Source organism: Lithobates pipiens, unplaced genomic scaffold, assembly GCF_037356315.1.
Source record: "Lithobates pipiens isolate NorthernLeopardFrog02 unplaced genomic scaffold, aLitPip1_a1.2 Scaffold_23, whole genome shotgun sequence".
NCBI lineage: Eukaryota > Metazoa > Chordata > Amphibia > Anura > Ranidae > Lithobates > Lithobates pipiens.
The window spans coordinates 149512043-149534881 of record NW_027507785.1 but is presented as its reverse complement, the minus strand read 5'-3'; the positions used below and the strand labels follow the sequence as shown (position 1 = coordinate 149534881).

At 45.0% G+C, this 22839-nt stretch overlaps 1 protein-coding gene and 1 pseudogene across 1 annotated transcript in view; one reads left to right on the top strand and one right to left on the bottom strand.

Annotated features, from left to right (window-relative positions):
* The window catches only part of CHADL (chondroadherin like), a 676966-nt gene that overhangs the window by 314366 nt on the left and 339761 nt on the right, over positions 1-22839 (bottom strand). The window lies entirely within an intron of this gene.
* On the top strand, positions 2213-4061 carry LOC143926777 (posterior protein-like; annotated as a pseudogene).

Genomic DNA, 22839 nt, shown 5'->3' with positions numbered 1-22839 from the left:
GTTTCTGACGTCCCATGATTTGCGGGCCACAATCTCTTTATGGGAATAATGATGTAGCCAGCAAATCACTTCCCGTGGTCTGATGGGATCCTCCAATCTCGGGCCCAGCACCCTATGAATCCGGTCGAATTCCAAATGATGCAGTTGATCACCCGCCACGCGGCGGGAGATATCCGTCACTGTCGCCACCAAGCCAGAGGGGCCAGTAGCTTCAGGGAGGCCACGAAGCCGCAGATTGTTCCTGCGGCTTCTGTCCTCCATCTCTTCCAAATGGAGCTGTAAGCCCACCGATCTCTCCGCCTGTGAGCGGTGGAGTGCCTCTAAGTCGGAGACGCTGCGATCCAGTGTTGAAAGAGAGCTCTCACCTGCCGTAAGTCTATCCAACAAGAGATGGACTTCTTGTTTCACTGTATTGAGTTCTTTGCGGTGTGCTGCTTCAACACGTCTGACCAGCGCCTCTATGTCAGCCTTCGTGGGGAGTGCTCGTAGGATAGCCCTTAATTCCTCATCAGCTCTGTAAGTCAGCGGTATCCTTGGTGATTCCTCCAGGGCCACAGAGAGAGCCAGTGGTATGGGAGCCTGATGGAGAGGTCGGCTGGGACGAGTGCTCCTGACTCAGGGAGTGTGAACCATGTGGCTCCGCCATTTTGGAGTCCGGAGATCCTGATTGCAGCCTCAGGAATAAATGTTGAATATCCCCGGGGGAAGAGGTCGAAGGGGTCTGTTTGGTGGTCTTCTTGTTTCTCTTAGAAGAGCGCTTCCTAGATGGGAGCATCCTGCGGTTAAAGGAGCGAGTTAGCTTGGGTGGGGAAGGAGATAGCCGGGAGCTTCACTCAAATGCCCCTCTACTCCGCCATGTCCAGGCCATGCCCCCCCCCTCTGGCTATGCTTTGACTACGCTTTCTCTATTTACCTTTTATTTTTATTTAATAAAATAATAAACAGGTGTGATTTAATTGTACTTCTGTCTCGGTCTGATTCATGATTTCTGACAGTATTATGGTGATATCAACAGTAACATGTGCTCAGAGTTTTAATAGACTAACTATGAGGATTAGACATATTAATACACAGATACAATAATAATTATTGTATTGATTACATTTGGCTCCCCAGAAAGAGTGTGAAATTTATTTTTACACAGAATCCACAAATCCTAATGTATTTTTTATCTTGAGTCCCTATAAGCTAAGGAATCAACCTAGAACTCAAAGCCTTTGCTATGGTGGACAAGATTTGCATTGGTTTGTGAAATCGAAAGCTCTACGTGAATGGTCCTGAAAGTTCTGTGAAATATTTAATCAGATAGCGGACGCACGAAAAATTGGTGAGATTTTTGGCTGATAAATATATATATATTAAACATTTATTGTATTGCTAATGCAAATTGTTATAATCCTGTGTAGCTGGTCAAGTGGCTTGGCGAGAAAAGGGCGAATTACCCTTGGTTAGAGATTGACAGGAATTACCATACATCTTTGAGGAAAAAGTGGGAGAAATATAAATTGTTATTTTAAATTTTTTATTTTTTTAAGTTTTTTATTTTTACCCATGTGAGAGTGAAATAGCTCTCTGTCCCAATAGAAGTTCAATGTGGCCTGCAACCTAATAGGAAGGCATTGATTAAGCGTCTGCCTTGCGTCTTAGAATGTGCCTTGTGTCTTGTAGGCTGTAGAACTACAAGTAACAAATTCCTTTTTTAAACGGCTTTGTGCCTGTTTTTTTCTGTTTTTGTTTGTGTACATAGTAAAGAACTGTTGTAAAAACAGGTTAGACAGGCTTCAGTGTAACTAGCTTGCAGATTAGCATATCAATGGATATCCTTGAAGAGTTTATTTAAAAAAATGTATGTATTCAATTCAATAATATACAAAAGAATGCGTTAACACACCAATTCAATGATCTATTAAAACAATGCATCCTAAAATCCGCATAGAAAATACAGGACAGAAGTGCTCAGATACAAGGCAGCTGATAATGCCACAGTAAGTGTGGTGTTGTCTATGGATATGCAAAAGTTTAATTGTTTTGAATGATATCAGGTAAAAGTGGAAAAGAATGAACAATATTGAAAGCTAGAAGAGCGATTTGTTTTTTTTTCTTCTGTGAATTGTAAGAGCTAACGATAATTGAGTTTGGTTTATTACTCAGTGCAGTGTTGGAACGTTAGTACAAATAGAATTGTGTATTGTGTGGATTGTATGGTTGTGAAATGGAACTTGTGTATACATATATTAAAAAGTACGCCTCTGCCAGTTATCATTCATGTGCAGATGAACCTCTTAAAAAACAGGGTAAGGTACTATTGTCTCAGTGTCAGCAACATAATAGCAGATTATTGGGTAAAAGGCTAAAAAAGAAAGTTAAGAAAGAAAGGTTGGCAACTGAAATTGCAGTGTTGCTCAGAATTAAATTTATATTATATCTGAGCAAATGGGGGGGGGGGGGGGGAAGCAGAGAGGAGAGGTCTCAGGGAGGACATAGAGGAAATCAGTGAAAACCTTCTATAGCCTCATACACACGATAGGACTTTGTACAAACTTTCCCTTGGATTTTTGTACAAAGGGCGTCGGCCCTGAACTTGTATTGCATACACACAGCAGGACTTTTTCAGCCAACTTTCACCAAATCATGTATTTTTTCTGCTCTTTACCGCCACCTTTGGTCAACTTCTGTATTGTTGTCTGATCTTTTGCATTGGTTCTGAGCATGCCTGTTTGTACTTTGTACAAAAGTCCTATGGTTTTCTGTACACACGATCAGACTTTGCTCCATCGGACTTTTGTTGCCAGAAAGTTTGTCCATTCCCACAGCCAACAAAAGTCAGATGAAAACCAAAAAAGTTTGTCCAATGGAGCGTACACACGGTCGAATGTTGGTCCAAAACAGCTAATTTGCATGTTTGTTGTCAAAAAGTCTGATCGTGTGTATGGGCCTTAAAGATTGCAACAGCCTCCAGTAGTGAGATGGATGAATTGTGGGCTACAGCAGGCAATTTGTCAGGAAGAAACAGTGAGCTACAAGAACAGCTTCAGAGGTGCAGCATGGACTGTGATATGAAGAGCAAACTTTTAGAGTTATTGCGAATAAAGTTGTCAGAGATGGAAGAGTTGGTTATGTCTTTAGAAAGAAAATTAGCAAATGCACACTCCCAGCTTCTTACTAAAGAGCAATGGATAGTATGGCTCAATGAGCACAAAGGAACATGCCAATTGGCCAATATCTGCACAGTCAATGAGGAGAAGGGCCGTGTTGAAACACAGTCAGCTATTGCACCTCTAGCTTCAAAGCAGAATAACAGTTTGATTACAATCCAAGAGAGACTTAATTTGTGCCAGATTCTGGGTGAATGTAATGCCCTGGAATCACTAGTAAGTCTGTCCAATAATTTGAGGCTCTAGTGCTTAAATTCCATTTGAGTAATGAAAATGCATGCTCTTCTAAACGTATGGCTACCAGGACCTTTGGTATGCCAGTTATCGGCACAGGTTAATGATAACTTGGCAGATGCAGAGGTGCGGCGGAAAGAGTTGTAGCGTATTGTGGACAGTTGTGATAATGGTATGAGTGATTTACAACTAATGAAATTTAGGAGAGGAGATGACCTAATATTGTTCTGCAGTGAGTATCTTGCATTGTATACGAAAGTGTTCAACTGTCCTGACTTATTGGAGGATGATGCAAGTTTCATATACTCAATGGCCAATAAGTGTTATGTAAGCTATCCCACTAGAATGGCTCTGAGAAATGCTAGATCCTACCAAAATGTTGTCAATATCCTGCGAGACTTCTGTCAAGAGTCCAGTGATATGGAATATGGGTCAAAGGCAGATGTATCCATAATAAGCAGAGGAACAGGAAGGCAGAGAGAGTTCAGACGTTCTGAATGGAATAGACATGGACATAGATTTCGTAAAGCCCTTAACATTGCTAGCATGGAGAAGGAAACCCCAGAAATACAGGTATCTGCAATGAAAACCCCCACCCAGGACAGGAACAGCATAGTGCAAAGGCCTGATATGAAATATAGGACAGATCACACAGTTCTGAAGGAGAGATAAGAAATGACAGTCCACACCCGAAACACAGCCAGCAACAAGACTGGATGAGCATTCCAATATTTGCCCCCTGGGCTAATCTACTATTCTGGCTTGTATGTAGTTGGACGCAGATTGCATTGCCATTTTTCCCAAATAATATAGCAAAGTTTACCAATACTTCCTGCTTAGTATAGGAAAATGTGGCAATTGATCCCCTAGCATTACAATTAATGGGAAAAGGCTTAGGGGACTTAAAAAGTCAATTGTCATGATAATTGTGTGTAATCACTGTCTGTGTGTTCCTTTTCCAGAGACCAGGGAAGAAGTTAAACTGGTTTGGATACTAATGTTTGTGTTTTGTTTGCAGGTCCTTCAAAGTGAGAACAACAGTGGGCAAAATTTAGCAGAACATATTGCATATTACATATTGTAAATGCATAATCGATTATCACATAGTACCATGAGCTCATTAATTAGTAATTGTTTGCAAACAATGAAAAAAATAAACAATAGTCAGGCATTAATCAAAGTTACAAATGTTGTGATGAGGTACAGATGTTTTGTTTTTTGTTTTTCCCTAATTAACCAATTGTCTTTCAGATCAAAATGACCACTTACTCTTCTCAGGAGAAAAGTTCATGGATGTCTTTAATTAAAAGTTTAGTGTATGTCATTGTTTTATGGTGGTTGTCTTGTCATGTTATTTTTGTGTGATAATGGCCAGAGTTTTTTTATTTTTATTTTCTATTTTTTTTATTTTGTCAATTCATTTATTTTATTTTTGTTTGTTCAGATGGAAAAATGATTAGGTTTAGTCCACCTGAAAGGGTGGTAATTGGCTATGCCCTCAATTAGCAGCAGTTAGTGCATAGATCTTAAGGTACAGATAAATGCATTGTTTTTTTTTTTTGTGTTTAAATTGAGAATTTTTGAGAAACATTGACGTTTGTTTGGTTTTTACCTTTTTGACCATACCACGGGGATCCATTTTAGAGTGGGTTCAGCCTAAAGAAGTCATGGCTGTTTAGAATTACAGAAGCCAGGAATATTAGGTTCCTGGGTTCCAAGGAAGGACCTATAAGTAAACGTAGCAGGCGAGCAGATATTATGTATAAGAATTTGATTCTGCTCTTGTTTTTCACTTTCAGAGTCCTGGTGGAGTGAGATTGGAGAGGTCTCTGGAACATGGATGACAGATGATCATCTGGTTGGCAGTTTGTCTGTGCCACACCACACCCCAAATTTGTTCTAATATACATCAGGAGAAAAGGGACAAACGGAAAGATTCAGATAAATACTTTTTTTTATGCACAATTTGGATCTAATGCTGAATCTGAAAGACTGTGCCTATCAACAAGACTTGTGAAAAACAGTCTCTGCTGATGAATGCAAACGTTAATACATGTGCAATGGGTTGGAGGTTGGGGAAGGAAGATAACATATCTAATCCGTCAGAACATGAAATGTAAAAATATGTTTTTTTTTTGTTGGAGGGAGGATGGAAAGAAGAAGATCAGGTTTTTAATGTATGACATGTATTGACATAATGGAATTAATATGGTGCAGGTACCCAGGATACTGGCACTTATGCACAATAAGGAGTCCGTTGTCCAGACGACACATCAATGGGGTGAGAATTTCCTTGTATGGGGGAGATATGCCTGATTGATGTCTCACTTGAGAGGTTGAAACCCTGCACAGGTAATGCCAGTGAATACACACAGGAGCATGCTCCGCTAGATAAAGGGAACACATGATGGCTACCAGGGTACAATATACCTTCACCACATGGTGCTTCAACATCTTGCGGTGGTTGATAAAAACCTATTGCCCTATATGTGCTGAATATACACTGAATCAAGTGCGGTCATTGTACCAGTGACTTACTCCCAGAGATGTGCGGACACAGAATGAGGTTCATGTAGGACGCTTATTTCTGAGGAGCAACTCGAAAAAGAGGAGGGATTTATTCAGCACTATATTGGGGGAATAGGAGCTGGGATGGGTGTTAATAGAGTGGACATTGGCCTCCTGAGGAATAAACTCGCAGCCATAGCTTCAGTCAATAAGCGGGGCTTTGTTACTGGCGTCCTTAATAACATTCAACAAAGTCACAGAAACACCCAGGTTAAAGTGGCTCCGGATTTTTCTCAACCATGTTGAGAGGTTGGTAGAGAGTGTGATGGTATAGGACAGAAATCTGTCGTTGGCTCTAGCGTGCACGAAGCAGCAGGTGGAATTGTCAAACAACATTAAGCTGATTGTACAGTCTCTGTATGAGGGGCAGTGGCCTGATGAGTTAGCATCACGGCTCAGTAAAACTTTGCCAAAACGCGTCGCCTACACTAATTCAAAGTGGTGGTTGAATGCCTAGATGGGCTGTACTAATTTGGATTGTGAAAGGTGTTATGATGTGCAGACTAGGTCTGTATATTTGGTGGCATCAATGGGCTTATTGACTGAGGATTCTATCTTGTTGCATTCGAGGCTAAATTACCCACATGGGATTAGAGAAGATGGAAGCTGGAGGCAGGTTGATACTTCCCTCAGTCGGAAGCATGACCATGATGTCCTTTGTATGCCAGGTCAATACATGGTGGTGAACAAAAAATGTTGGGAAGATATTTCACTCTGTGTTCTAGATGGAGAGATCATTGCTGGGAAGGAAGCACCTGGGTATTATTTGGGACATAGACGAGTTTGTTCTTTGTCCTAAAGAATACCAAGGTAACGTTAGTCATGGAACTAGAGGGTTCCTTGAACCTAACCATAGGTATAGGTGCATGGCATACCCTGGGCATGGTTTCTGAAATCCAGGCACAGGGATGGAATTATGTAGATTTTGTCATTGTTGCAGATTTATATGTGTTGTTAGACTTGATATTTATATAGAAGTGTCTCCCATTTATCTAAGCAAGCAAGCTGGGGGAGGAATTGACGGTAGGGTCTCTGCGTACAAGTTAGAGACTTTGCTGCCAAGTCAGAGCCCTGCAAAACCGCTGACTAGGGATGAGCTTTGTGTTCGAGTCACATGTTCGACTCAAACACCGGCTGTTAGCACGTTCGGCGAATACCGAATATTATGGGCCGTTCACGCCAAATTCGTGTGGCGCTCATGGCCCACAATGCACTGCGCCATCGCAGTGCATTGCTGGCTCATGGTTGGCCAAGCATGCACTGTGACCCCACATGCTTGGCCAAGCACAGCGCCGGCAGCGAAGAGAGCCATAATTGGCCACTGGCAGGACGCCTGTGTCCAATTATAGCCCAGGGGGTTTAGTACACACCCCACACTATATAAGGCCGCCTGCACGGTGGCCTTGTGCAGTGTGTTTCGGCATCCAGGGAAAGAACTAGATAGGCAGGCACAGTGGGTTCTTTTCTCAGGAATCTGCAGGAGTTAAAGTGGCTGTTGTGTGCCTCCAGCACAGTATACACCTGTATCTACCCTTTACTGCTGGTGTTCTCTAATACAGGCATCTGCAGGAGTTAAAGTGGGTGTTGTGTGCCTCCAGCACAGTATACACTTATAGCTACCTTTTATTGCTGGTGTTCTCTAATACAAGCATCTGCAGGAGTTAGTGGGTGTTGTGTGCCTCGAGCACAGTATACACCTGTAGCTACCATTTTTTGCTGGTGTTCTCTAATACAGGCCTCTGCGGGAGTTAGTGGGTGTTGTGTGCCTCCAGTACAGTATACACCTGTATCTATCCTTTATTGCTGGTGTTCTATAATAAAGACATCTGCAGGAGTTAGTGGGTGTTGTGTGCCTCCAGCACAGTATACACCTGTATCTACCTTTTTTTGCTGGTGTTCTCTAATACAGGCATCTGCAGCCTTTACAGTGGGTGTTGTGTGCCTCCAGCACAATATACACTACCCAATTGCTGGTTTTTCCATCTCTCTGCAGGCCATTTCTATGTCTGGAAGGCCAACAAGGAGAGGCAGACAGTCACGAGTCAATAAAAGAGGGCAAGCAGGCTCTGTGTCTAGAGACAACAGTGCTGGTCATGGACGCGGTGCATCATCATCAGCACGTGGCCATGGGACACGCTTGTCCTTATTTTCGACAGCTGGACATGTTGAGCCGCATCATGCCGAAGACTTGGTAGAGTGGATGACCAAGCCCTCTTCATCCTCCTCATCCTCTCTCACCCAGGCTCAGGGTACTAGCAAAGCAGATGCCAACGCATCCTCTTCCGTTGTCTCAATGTCATCAGTCACTCCTTCCCTAGACCCACCATGTCCTCCTGAGGAGTCACACAAACTGTTTGAGCACAGTGTTGGGTGCATGCTCCAGGAGGATCCCCAGCATTTTGAAGGCTCTAATGATGATACCCAGCTAGAGGAAGGCAGTAGCGTGAGCGCAGAGAGAGGGGATGCTCAAGAAGGACAGTAATCTAGCAGTCATGTTCCACCAGCTGCAGCATACTGCCAGGTTTGCCCCAGTGATGAAGAGGGAAGGGATGATGAGGTCACTGACTCCACGTGGGTGCCTGATAGGAGAGAGGAGGAGAAGGAGGAGGAGGAGGCACATCTCCAATGAGGCAGGATGCCCTCCGGGGGCCAGCTTAGGGGCAGCACACCAACTGAATCACACCGCAGAACTCCACCTGTGCAGGGCGCTGCCTCTGCACGTTATTCCAAAAGTTCTTTGGTGTGGGCCTTTTTTTGAGATGAGTGCATCAGATCGCACCGCTGCTTTTTGCAACATATGTCTCAAGTCTATCTCATGTAGCCAAAACATCAGCTGCTTGGGCACCACATGCTTGACCAGACATATGTTGATCTGCCATGCAGCTCGTTGGCAAGCTCCTCATCAGCTGGGATCTCCAACCCCACTAGACCTTCAGTCCTCTCTGAAACCTGCACTGAGAGGAATGAAGGTGTAGAATAGGGTGTGTCACAGCCAAATACGTGCGGGCACTCTGCTAACAGTACACCCATGTCCGATTGTAGCAGGCAAATTTCCCTGCCCTAGCTGCTGGACCGTCGAAAGAAGTTCATTCCCAGCCATCCACATGCCCAGCGGTTGAATGCTAGCTTGGCTAAATTGCTAGCACTTCAACTGCTGCCTTTTCAGTTGGTGGACTCAGCCCCCTTCCATGAGTTTGTGCAATGTGCGGTTCCTCAGTGGCAGGTCCCCAAACACCACTTTTTCTCACGGAAGGCGATTCCGGCTCTCTACCGGCATGTGGAAGACAATGTCCATGCCTCACTGGACAGGGAGGTCAGCGGTAAGGTGCATATTACCACTGACTCATGGTCCAGCAGGCATGGACAGGGACATTACCTATCTTTCACGGCCCATTAAAAGGCCCCTCGCCTTCCTTCAAACTGACTTGGGAGAAAATCCTTACCCGTTGTAGCGTAGAACTAATGGAGACGCTTATTACACAATGCACTTTGGATATGACAGCTTTAGACAGTGAAATTAATAGATTGAATACACAATATAAACATCTTTTAGATATCCCTTCCTTTATTAATCAATGGACGGACATTCGGGAAAGGCTGGAACAAATAAATAAGGAAATCATTATCAGCAAGCAGACTAAGTTTGCGAAAGACAAATTGGCCTTCTCTGAAGGCTTCGCATATAAATGGACTGGGAGGTTAAAAGACAGATGAACAGTCCCACAGGGTACACCTGTAACTGGTATGACATCTCACTATACAGAATCTGACTCCTCGTTATCATCATCCATGTCATATTCAGTGGATCCACGTTCCATGGATTCTTCCAAATAGTCTTGCAAACGCAACCGATATAGCGGTGGTACGTCCCCCGCAGCTCCTAGCAAAGGCAAAAAGACCTCTACAAAACATAAAATGGCACATGGCATAGCGGACCCATCTCCCTCACTTATCCAACCAGTTGCTATACCAAGCACTTCCACATTGCACAATGCTATTCCTAAGGTTCTGGGATCTATTTCTAGCCAAGCAAAAACATCTCTATTAGATATTGATTTTTTTAGATTTAACATCACCGGACCCCAAGAAACAACAAACCAAACTAGACACATTCGTTTGCAAACCTACAGAAACTCAAAGACATAGTTATTAAACCATCGGATAAGGGGGGTAACATCGTAGTGATGTCACACCCTCAATATCATGACATGTGCTACAACATATTAAAAAAATACAACATGGTATCGACAGATCTCTCCCACAAAAGTAACAAGGTTAATCAATGAATTTCAGCAATTATGTACTCAAGCCTATTGGCATGATTTAATTGATAAAGAGACCCTTCATTTCCTTGTTCCTAAGCACCCCCGAACTCCAACATTTTATACCTTACCCAAAACACATAAAAATTTAATAAAACCGCCAGGTAGACCCATTGTCTCGGGCACTGGATCGCTTACAGATAATGTGAGCAAATTTGTAGACAGTTTCCTGTTACCACACGTATCTAGTCTACCTTCGTACATTCGCAACACTTTGGATCTCCTCAGGCACTGTCAGGTCAACTTGAGGCGAGGTAACAGATGCACACTGTAGGGATCAGGAGTGCACCGCAAGGTTGTGGACCCTAAGGCTGACTGCTGCGGACAGAGACAGATCCCACCGAGGTTAGAGCGTAAGATTCCCTGGGGCGCGGAGTCTAAGAGCCAGCAGGTGTTCACCAGAGCCTCTAGTGGTGAGGATGGACTTGGCTGCAACTGGCTCCAGGTCGCGACCCCCAGGGTCCCCAAGCTCGCACCCACAGTAGGCAACAGCAGGATAGGGATAGTGAGGGATAAAGCCAAGGTCGGGCCACAAGCAGACAGGAATAGTCAGGGACACGCCAATAGGTCAAAATCACAGGCAAACAGGGATAGTCAAGGACACGCCAAAGTCGGTAACAGAACAACAGAAGAGCACACGGCAGGTAACAGGAAGCTAAACACACAAAGGAATACACAATGGTTGATCAGCAGGGTTGGCCTGCAGTGCACAGGTTAATATAGAGTTCTCTGATAGGAGCTAGGATGGAGTCATGCCAGAGGATGGATTACAAAAGCAGTCAGGTGAGGGTCGGCTGGTCTCTAGAGATGAACACATGGAACAGGGAAGCAGACAAACTCTATTGCATAACCATGACAGGCACATTGAGGACGTTCTGGTTCCTCCCGACTCCCTTCTCGTGGCTATAGATGTCGAAGCGCTTTATTCGAGCATTCTCCACGTGAGGGGGTCGGCATGGTCAGAATGTTCTTAATGGAGCAGGAAGATACGTCATGGCCACTCAATGAATTCATTCTTGAACTATTGAAATTTATTCTTACTCTGAATTTTTCTCTCTTCGAAGACCAATATTATTTACAAATACAGGGTGTTGCCATGGGCAATTCCTGTGCCCCTTCGTACGTGAACCTCTATCTAGGAGTCTGGGAACGTCATATCTTCTCTAGTGACCAATTTCAATCTTACACTGACCACGTTCTATGCTGGTTCAGGTTTATAGATGACCTGTTCATGGTTTGGACAGGTTCCACCATCCAGCTAAATGACTTTGTTGAGGCTATTAACCATAATGATTTGAACCTACTGTTTACAGTATCTTCGAATCAGAGAGAGATCCCCTTTCTAGATATACTTATCCGCAAAAATCCGTACGGCTCCCTGGATACAGACCTATACCAAAAATCCACAGCTGGCAACACATTACTGCATGCATCTAGTGCTCACCCTAAATCTCTTGTACATAGCATCCCCTTTGCACAGTATTTGCGAAATCATCGCAACTGCGCACGGGATGATGATTTTTTTATCCAGGCAGCAGCCCTCCACCAGCGACTACTAGCAAGGGGATGATCTAAAACAAATCTACGGAAGGCCTTTAACAAAGCTATGAATCGAACAAGAACGTCCCTTTTATATCCTAATCAAAAAAGGTCAAGTCTGCAAACAACTAAAGTTATTACTCAATATTCAGCTCATCATACCTCTTTGAGAGACATAATGAAAAAACATTGGTATTTACTTACAGATCACCATGTTTTGACTCAATATGTCCGGGAGACACCTGAAAATGTCTTCCGGAGAGCCAGGTCGCTGAGAGATCAATTGACCAGCAGTCATTATCGTGGGGAGCTGATTCACCAATTTACCCACAGGGGCACATTCCCCTGTGGTCAATGCTCTTTTTGCCCTTGGATTTACTCTGGGACTACTGTTAGCCTTCCTAATGGAGAAACATATTCACCATATTTTTCAGCATATTGCAGGACCACAGGCATAGTAGATTTAATGCTTTGCCGGTGTGAGGCCTTTTATATAGGCAAAACTATCCGTGAGTTCAGGCAGAGAGTGGGTGACCATATATACTACTCTACAAATGGTAAACTAAACACTATTGGCCGACATATAGGGTTATAGCATCGATTTGACTTGGAGGTGGTGAAATTTGTGGCACTAGAGGTGGTGCCCATTGATACCAGGGGGGCAATAGAGACAAGATTTTACTACAAAAAGAAGCACTTTGGATCAAAAAACTCAATGCTCTCGTGCCCCCTGGCCTCAATGAAACCAACTCCTTCAAGTCGTTTTTACAAACTGATCGGCCCCACTCTCTGTTTGATCTAAATCTTCCTCTTTTTTTTTTGTCTGGTATGTCCAGACACGCTGTTTATTGAACCGCCACTCCTCTCCACTAAATATGGATTGCATTATTTATACCAGAATAATGACATAAATATTGTTATTGCAGGGACAATCATTGGTCCCTTCCTTTGTACATTGTATTATTGTTTATTGTATGGTCAATGGTGCTTATAAATAAAGGTTCTTATTTTTATATAATTTTTTGTTTGCAGATTCCTACCTTCTTTAGCCCTCCCCCTGATTGGCCTGGACCTATGGGTGTGTTTCTCCCCCGGCGACTGGTGTGACTCGGGGGGGGTCTGGTCGGCGGCTTACTCCATGTATTGCCCATGCCATCCCGCCCCCTTGAATGCAGCCTGGCTGATTTTTTTAGGCCATAGGGCTGCCAGTGCAGATATGCGTGCGGTGTTCCTGCGCGTGCGCAGCCTAGATTGGACCCTGCTCGGGTCTGCGCACGATGATATCGTGCGCACCCGTTTGTTTAGAGGTAGGTGTGGTCTGCGCATACGCGGAATACGTTTATGCGTGAGCACTATTCGAGTCACTGACCCCTATGACGTTATGCGCCGGCGACACGGCGCAGAGGTCAGTGTGGGGTTGAGGGATATAAAATGGCGGTGGTTACCGCTGTTTCTGCAGTCCGGCCGGATCCAGGGGACTGGCTTGGCACTATAAGTGATCGGTGAGTGGATGACCTAGCTCCTGGCACCATTGGGACTTGTCATAATATATATACACTATACTTCTTGACTGTTCTTATTAGTTTTGATTCATTATTATTTTACTATAAATTTATGCAGATGGTCCCCTAGTTCTGTGCCGCTTTACTTTGGAGTTTGCTTATTCCACATGCCGATCTCACCTGTACAGCTGTGTTTTTCTTCCATTCTGCTCTAGTCAGCTTTGTCTATGGCCCTGGATCTTTTTTGAAAAAGTTTTTAAAAAAAATAACTTTCTTTTGAAAAAATTAATTGATTCATAAAATCATATAGGCAACTATGTCTATTGATATACTGGGTCCCTTCTGTTCTTTTCTTTTCCTTTTTCACCATCACCTCGGTCACACTTCACTGGCTGTGCACCGCCACCTTAGTAGGTCTAATTTTGCTTGTTTGGATTTCTTGCCTGTCACCCACCTTTGTTGTTTTTCATTTTCAAACCATTCCTTTGGATCATTAATTTTTCACATTGGATTCTTTCAGGTGCTCTCTCTTTCCCCTTTTTTTTTTTTACACTTGGCTATTGTTGGTCACATGTATTGAATTCACATCATCACTTGGCAATCATCTCAGGGGTACCCTTCCTCTTCCAAATCAATGAATTAAATATAAATATCTTTATACAGATATCGGTTGGCATCGGGGCTTTATACCCCTCCCAGGCTTCCCCATACTTGGTTCTGGCTTATCTTGGGGCAAGGGCGTTTAGGTAGGACTCTGCTCTTGTTATGTATTGTAAAACTGTCTCCTTAATTTTCACCTAAATTGTATGTTATGTTTGATCACTTTTTTATACAAATATATTTGTTATAGATTTGAGAGTAATTAATGTATTTTTAGATGTAGGTAATTACTGAAGAAGCTAAGAAGCGAAACTAGTCTAAATACCTCACCTTCCCCATGAATTTTCGATATGTTGGATTTTGTAATTTTTTTTTATTGTAATAAATTGTACTAGGATTTTTTTTATGTAAAATTTGTTTTCTCGCTATGTCATTTATTTAACTCATGTGCACCGTGATAGTCCCCTCGCTCACATTTTCTTGACACCTCTGCCTGGAGACCAGAGGTCTCAAACATTTAGTTCATATACAATTGGGATGAGAATGCACATTGTAAGGCTATATCTTTGATTTAGTTTGTGAGGCCATTTCTAATTTTACAAAGGTGCAGTAGTGTTGGAGGTTGTTCCGCCACCACGCCTCCAAAATGCTATTACTGGTTGTGACACACCTCTCTTCCACCCCATTCTCTTCTTCTTCCTCCATGGCCTCTTCCAGTGCTCTGTACTCAGAACCAGCCGTGCTCCATAGGCGTTCAAGGGGCTATGCAAGTATGCAGGCAAAAAGATGCCATGCTGTGCTTGCGCTAGTTTGTTTGGGGTAGGGGGGGGGGGACTATGGAGGATAAGGGAAGGGTTGGAGGTGGTTAGGGGATTAAATAGTGCAGAAAATGAGGCGTGTAGTAGACGTGGAGTATGTGGGTGGAATGGACCAAAACAGGGGGGCCTGTGCCTCCTGTCTGACCCTGATTACAGTCCATCCAGCCCAGACCATTCCCAGGACTGTCAGGGAACGCTCTGAGAGGTTTTCTTCCTCGCTAAGGGTTGAAGTTCATAGTTTGGATGTAATCTGAGGTGGTTCTGAAGTGGGACCAACAAGACCAGACTCATGTGTTTGGAGATGTTGTCATGGGAGATGGCTATGAGTTCTTCCATTTTGGCAGTTATGTGGATTTTCTGGAACCATTCTTTGATTGACGGTGCGTGGATTTTGCCCCATAAGATTGGAATACAACTCAGTAGTGTTTAGCATGTGCATGGCAAGAGATTTGAAGAAAGAGCATCTGTGTATAGTGGAATGGTGTAGTAGGAATTGTGAGGGAGTGAAATCATGTAAAACATTTTTGCCGGAGTCTCTGCTGATGACCACAAAATGTGGAGGAGCAAGCCTGGTTTGGATTTGCATCTCCAACATAAGTTGGATGTGGATGGAGTGAACTTGTGTATAATGGTCGGTACTCTATAACACTTAGTGAGCACTTTGTAGCTAGGGATGGCCGAACTGTTCGCCCGGCGGTCGGTTCGTGGCGAATTTTGCGTGTTCGCGATTCGGGCGATTGGCAGACTATTGCCGCTGTTCGCCCGGTGGACATATGTGTTTACAGTGTGAAAGAACTCAGTGTATGGACAGGACACTGTGTGCAGCAGGGAGAGACTGTAGTGACACAAATCACTAGCTATTAGGTCCACAAAAGTCCTTTTAAGGACTGGTATAGGTGTAGTACAGTATATAGGGTCCAGTGCACTGCTGTGCTGGTGATTGCAGCTGTCTTTTGTCAGTGTAGGGACAGGACGCTGTGTGCAGCAGGGTCAGTCAGTTTAATCACTAGCTAGCTATTACTATTAGGTCCACAAAGGTCCTTTTAAGGACTGGCATAGGTGTACAATATAGAGGGTGCTGGTGCAGGGCTGTGCTGCAGATTACTGCTGGTTTCTGCAGCAATTTTTTATCAGTGTAGGGACTGAGGTACAGTCTGCAAATCACTAGCTACTAGGTCCACAAAGGTCCTTGTAAGGACTGGTATAGGTGTACTATTTGGTGTACAGTATATAGGTGTGTAATACACGTATAAAATATTTGCCCACATAGAAAGCATAGTATAGTGCATTTCCACTGTGCAGCATTGTCACTGCTGAGCGGTTCTGCAGCGATATTATAAAGAGTGACAAACGCAATAAAAAAAAGTATTATAACTGGTGTGATAGACCAATGGCCCCCAAAAATTACAGATTGAAGCAGGGTGTTATATACCTTCTTCCACATACATACCGCACTTCTCTAGAGACTTTTGTCACAGGGACATTTAAAAAATGACAGGCAGAGGAAGAGGCAGGCCCTTCCGCAGGGGTGGTAGGGGTAGGGCAGAAGCAACAGGCTTGAGCCAAAGTGGCAAATTGCAGAAGGTGCATGCGTTTACGTCAAAGGACGCACCAGAATAGTTATGGGGAGGGGGGGAGCGTGCATGCAACGATGTAATTATAATGTACACTTTATCTCCTAAGTATTTCGAGTAAGCCTTGTAGGGGATATGTAGAATCGGCAGGTTGATATGAATATTCTACACAGGTGGTTGAGCGTACAGTGGTTTAGGTAGGTATGCATATTTTATGTAATGCCTTACCCTTTTGTTTTGTTTTTTTTTTTGTTGTTTTTTCTTTTCTTTTTTTTTTTTTGTTTTGTTTTTGTTTCTCTCTTAGTTGGTAAGTTGTAGTGATTGAGCCTGGGTATGCCCAATAGGCTCTGTAGTGTTTTGTTCACATCTTGAAATGTCAATAAAGATAACTTAAAAAAAAAAAGAAGGTGCATTCGATTACGTCAAAGGACGCACCAGACTTGGTTGAGTGGCTCACTCAGCATTACTCTTCTGCACCCTCCTCATCCTCTCGATCTGCACCCTCTTCTTCACTCTCTGCTGTGTGCAACCCCAAAGAACCTACCACCAACATCACCACCATATACCTTCCGCTTGAGTCACAGGAATTATTTTCCGGTCCATATCAAGACATTTCCGATGCGCAGCCACTCTTGGCATTGGATCAGGAAGAGGAGGTAGGCAACAACCGCCACTCAGCAGTCTGACGACAGTACCCAGATCAGCCCAAGGAAGAGGTTGGTCCCCGCTGTTGCTGCCTACTCCAAAATCTCTAATTATAGCGGTGGGGAAGGTGACGGCGATGATGACATGTCTAGTGTAACGTGGGTGCCCACAAGAGAGGAAGAGGGGAGTTTAGAGGGAGATATGGACCAGCAGATAGGGGGGAAAAGCAGGAATAACTTACATTGCACAGGAGGGACAAAGCAGACTGCTAATGTATCAGGAGCGAGGCATCAACCATGTACGGTCACATCTGGCACTCCCAGGATGCCGGTACATGGCTCCGCAGTGTGGGCTTTTTTTAACATGTCCGCTGCTGACAATAGTGTTGCCATCTGCAATCTTTGCAGTTAACGCATAAGTCGCAGTAAGCACAACACTCACCTAGGGACGACCGCCTTAAAAAGGCACATGAGCTGCCATCACTGAGCCCAGTGGGAGCAATGGAACACACAAAGCCACAATCCAGGCTCTCACCGTCCAGCCTCATCTTCTACTTCTCCTTCTCCTCTCTCCTCACAATTGTCCTCCACTCCACCTTCCATCATGCCATCCTCACGTTTTTCTGCAAAGAGGCAGGCTTCCGTGGGCCAAATGTTTGAGCGTAAAAAAATGATGACGCCGGATAACCCTCTTGCCCAATGGTTGATGGCTGGCTTGTCAGAACTGATAACCCGCCAACTACTGCCATATAAACTGGTGGACTCGGAGGCCTTTCGAAAATTTTTGGCCATTGGAACACCACAATGGAAGGTCTCAGGAAGGAAGTATTTCTCACAGAAGGGCATCCCAGAGCTATATGGCCATGTTCAGTGGCAAGTGAATGTATCTCTGGCACACAGTGTCGGTGCCAAGATACATCTGACCACAGACACGTGGTCTAGAAAACACAGGCAGGGAAGGTATATATCACTTTTACTGCCCACTGGGTGAACCTTCCGACGGCCATCAAGCATGTAACCCGTGGCACCCGTGTAGATTTGGTTTTACCGCCACGGATTGCATGCAGGCCTGGCTCTTCTTCTCATACTCCATCCTCCTCCTTGGCTGACTCCTCCTTTTCCGCTGCCAGCGTCTCTTCTGCTGCGCTCTTCAGCTTTGTGTTCACAGGCAGATCAGTGGCTAACACCGCTCAATTTGACAGTTGGTAAAGTGGTGTGTGACAACAGTGCCAATCAGCTTAGCGCATTAAAACAGGGCAAAATTACACATGTGCCATGCATGGCACACGTCTTAAACTTGGTCGTGCAGCGATTCGTTGTCAAATACCCTGGGGTCCAGGACATCTTGCGGCAGGCACGGAAAATCTCGGCCCATTTCAGAAGATCTTACACGGCCATGGCTCACCTTGCTGACATTCAGCGGTGACACAATCTGCCGGTCAGACGTCTTATGACGTCTGTGATGAGATCACCAAACTTGTCAGTCACAGCCATGGCGCCATCAGTGACATGGTAACTTATGCCTTCTTTACGGAGCGTGCATTGCGTTGTGTCATTGATCAAGCCGTGGAGGAGCAGGAGCAGGAAGATGCGGAAGTCGCAATGCTGGATGAATTCCCAGGGGGGCTACTCTATGTGAGACAAGTTAACAACAAGAGTCTGAGGAGGAGTCAGAGGAGGATGGTGCCGGGGCGGATGAGGAGGACCAAGAAGAGCATGCTTTAAACCTTTCTGGGATCCTGTTGTGCGTGGATGGGGAGAGGAGAACGAGGACGACGACATTATCCTGGATGAGGAGCAGGAGCCAGGCCACCACACCGCTTCCAGTTTAGTGCAAATGGGGGCCTTCATGCTCCAGTGTTTTAACAGGAACCCCGTATATAAAGCATAAGGGTCAAGGACCAGTACTGGTTTGCAACGTACTTAGACCCCGGTACAAACACAAAATGGTGGAAATGTTACCACTGTCACAGAGGGCTGTCAGAATGGAGCACTTACAGGCCTTGCTTCAAGAAATGCTGCATTCTGCTTTTGCGTCCCCTGGCAGAGGAGGAATTCCCACTACCAGAGAAAGAGTTGCGGGTACCAATCCAACAGCGCCTGCAAGAAGAGGCCGGTTTGAAGATGTGTTGGTGACTTCTGATATGAGGTCATTCTTTCAGCCGACCCATCGACTGGTCTCATCCGGATCCAGCATCAGGGAACGCCTAGACTGACAGGTGTCCGACTACATTGGGTTAACGGCCGATGTGGACGCTCTGAGGAGTGATGAACCCCTAGACTACTGGGTGGGCAGGCTTGACCTCTGGCCAGAGCTTGCCCAATTTGCAATGGAACTGTTGGCTTGCCCCTTGTCCAGTGTCCTGTCCGAAAGGACGTTCAGCGCAGCAGGGGGGATCATGACCGATAAGCGCACTCGCCTAGCTCACGACAGTGTTGACTACCTCAAATTTCTAAAAATGAATGAGGCATGGATCTCGGAGGAATTCAACACATGTGACCAGTAGACCATGTATATCTCTATAAACGATTTATTTAATCAAGCACACAGACCTTTTTTCTACATTTGGCTCACTTCTTTGTACAAAAAAAGCACACCGTACTATATGCCCGTACCCTCCTGTTTGAAGAGGTTGAGCGGTGTCATATTTTTGGGGCCCAGCAGCGAGTTGCTGGTATCAGTGCTGCTGTCAGTGCTCTCTATCTCGGTGCTGGTGTGGTGGCAGTGCCCTATATCACGGTGCTGGTGTCAGTGCCCTATATCACGGTGCTGGTGTCAGTGCCCTATATCACGGTGCTGGTGTCAGGGTCCTATATCCCGGTGCTGGTGTCAGGGTCCTATATCACGGTGCTGGTGTCAGGGTCCTATATCACGGTGCTGGTGTCAGGGTCCTATATCACGGTGCTGGTGTCAGGGCCCTATATCACGGTGCTGGTGTCAGGGCCCTATATAACGGTGCTGGTGTCAGTGCTCTATATCACGGTGGTGGTGTCAGTGCGCCATATCACGGTGCTGGTGTCAGTGCACTCTGTTACGGTGCTGGTGTCAGTGCTATATATCACAGTGCTGGTGTCAGTGCTATATATCACAGTGCTGGTGTCAGTGCTATATATCACAGTGCTGGTGTCAGTGCTATATATCACAGTGCTGGTGTCAGTGCTATATATCACAGTGCTGGTGTCAGAGTCTGGAGGGAGGCCGAGATGCTGAGAGGGCTCCCCTTGCGACCGAGTGCAGCACAACCCTGATGCAGTGCCCACAGTAGCACAGGTTGCCTGGTAGTAGCAGCAGATGACAGGAGCTGAGTGGAACAGGACTCTGGGGGCAACTGTGCTTGGAAAGTCCAAGAGAAGAATGAACGAAAGTCCAATAGCAGGGTCAAGGCCAGGCCGGGGGTCAAACACAGTAGATCAGTCCTGAGGTCGGAGCTACGGGTCCTGAGCTGAAGACCGGAGTATGGGAGTCCAAGCCAAGCAGGGGTTGGATGCAGGGAGCAGACAAGGGACGTCGGGTACAAGCCAGAAGTAAGAGCCAGGAGAACAACAGGAGCAGGTCAAACAAGCCGGGTCGGTACACGGGAGATCAGACAGCAGAAATCAAGGACACAGGTATACAGGAGAAGCTGATGATAATCCAGCGGTGCAGCACTGTCAGGTGAACGTTTAAATAGGTAAGGCGCCTAGGTCACGTCATGTGCGCGCCATAGCGTTCATACCACCATCGCGTACGTGCGCTTGCTCAGACATAACATCGGGCGTTCGTTTTGGAATCACATTGTGCCTCCGAGTGCCCTGACGCGCGTTAACACGACCGTACCTTGCGAGGTTGCGCATAGGGATGCGCCTATTTCCCTGACAGCTGGTGTCAGTGCACTCTATCACGGTGCTGGTGTCAGTTCACTCTATCACGGTGCTGGTGTCAGTGCACTCTATCACGGTGCTGGTGTCAGTGCACTCTATCACGGTGCTGGTGTCAGTGCACTCTATCACGGTGCTGGTGTCAGTGCACTCTATCACGGTGCTGGTGTCAGTGCTCTATATCACGGTGCTGGTGTCAGTGCTCTATATCACGGTACTGGTGTCAGTGCTCTCTATCATGCTGCTGGTGATCATCTCCTGCACCCTCTTCATAGCCTACCCTGTCCTCCATTGCCTTCATGCAGTCCTGAATTGTTAAAATAGGTAGAGTTGCGAAGAGTAATGAGTAGATAGTTGAGACCACATGTCTCTGTGGTGTGTTCTCTGAGCATAATGATTCTAGGGGGTAAGTTGGCGAGTCCCGTGAGGTTTCTGGTTTGGGCCTAGGAGAAGATGCTGAATTTGGAGGTATGCCCATACTGGGAATTTGAAGTCTTTAATTTGGGATGCCAATTCTTCGTGTTTTAAAAATGTGGCCTTGTGGAAGAATTGCTTGGCCAACATGTGTTTATGTGGCCATGAGGTTGATAAAAATTGTGTGGACAAGTTCGTCCATCTCTACTCCTGATACATGTTCCTGCGTACTTTGTTAAAATTATACAACAAAAAAGCAATGCAATTCACTTGGGGAAAAATCAAACCACGGTTACCTAGGAACACTTTATACCTCCCTAAGGCCCCTTTCACACTGGGATGGGAGCGGCGTCAGCAGAAAAGCAGGGCTATTATTAGCGCCGCTTTACCCCGGCAGTATTTCGGCCACTAGCGGGGTGGTTTACAGCGCTTTGCTGGCGTTATAGCTGCGCTGCCCCATTGATTTCAATGGATAGGAACAGTTTAGGAGCGGTGAATACACCACTCCTTCACCGCTCCAAAGATGCTGCTAGCAGGACTTTTTTCACCGGGCTTTCACACTGGAGTGAAAGGGGTCGGATTTTTTCAGGCGCTATTTTTATCGCTGTAACACCTGAAAAATGCCCCAGTGTGAAAGGGGCCTAAATCACTAGGCAGATTGGGATTTCCAGACTTCTCGATATATTATAGGGCTGCTCAATTGGCACAACTATCAAAATATCACTCCACTATAGAGATTCCTTTGTGGGTGATAATTGAAGCAATGGATTGTGATCCTCTTTCTGTAAATAATATCCTATGGTTACGTCATATAGATCGTAAGGCTATAAAAAATCCAATTACTAAACACTCTCTATCTGGGATAGACATAAAATCTCCATATAACTCGCTCTTTTCTTTTCATGAAAATACGGCCTTTTATCCAGCTTGGATATCTCCTAAAACTTTTAAAGCCTGGTATAAGGGTGGCATTTCATGTTTATATGACTTAATTTGCATGCCAGCGGACACGATCGCCGTGGGGACACCCACGATCGCCACACGGAGAGGAAGAACAGGGAGATGCCGATGTAAACAGCCTCTCCCCGTTCTGGCTAACAACAAGTGACACTGATCTCTGCTCCCTGTGATTGGAGCAGAGATCAATGATGCGCACAACGCAGCCACACCCCCCACAGTTAGCAACACACCCCTAGGACACACTTAACCCCTACACTGCCACCTCCTGGTTAACTCCTTCACTTCCAGTGTCATTTAGTCAGGAATCAGTGCATTTGTCTAGCACTGATTGCTGTATAAATGACAATGGTCCCAAAAATGTGTCAAAAATATCTGATGTGTCCGCCATAATGTCCCGGTCACAATAAAAATCTATGATCGCTGCCATTTAAAAAAATAAAATAATATATTAATAAAAATGCCATAAAACTATCCCCTATTTTGTAAACGCTATAACTTTTGCACAAACCAATCAATAATCGCTTATTGTGATTTTTTTTTTACCAAAAATATGTAGAAGAATACGTATCGGCCTAAACTGAGGGAAAAAAAATTTTTTTTATATATATTTTTGGGGGATATTTATTATAGCAAAAAGTAAAAAATGAATTT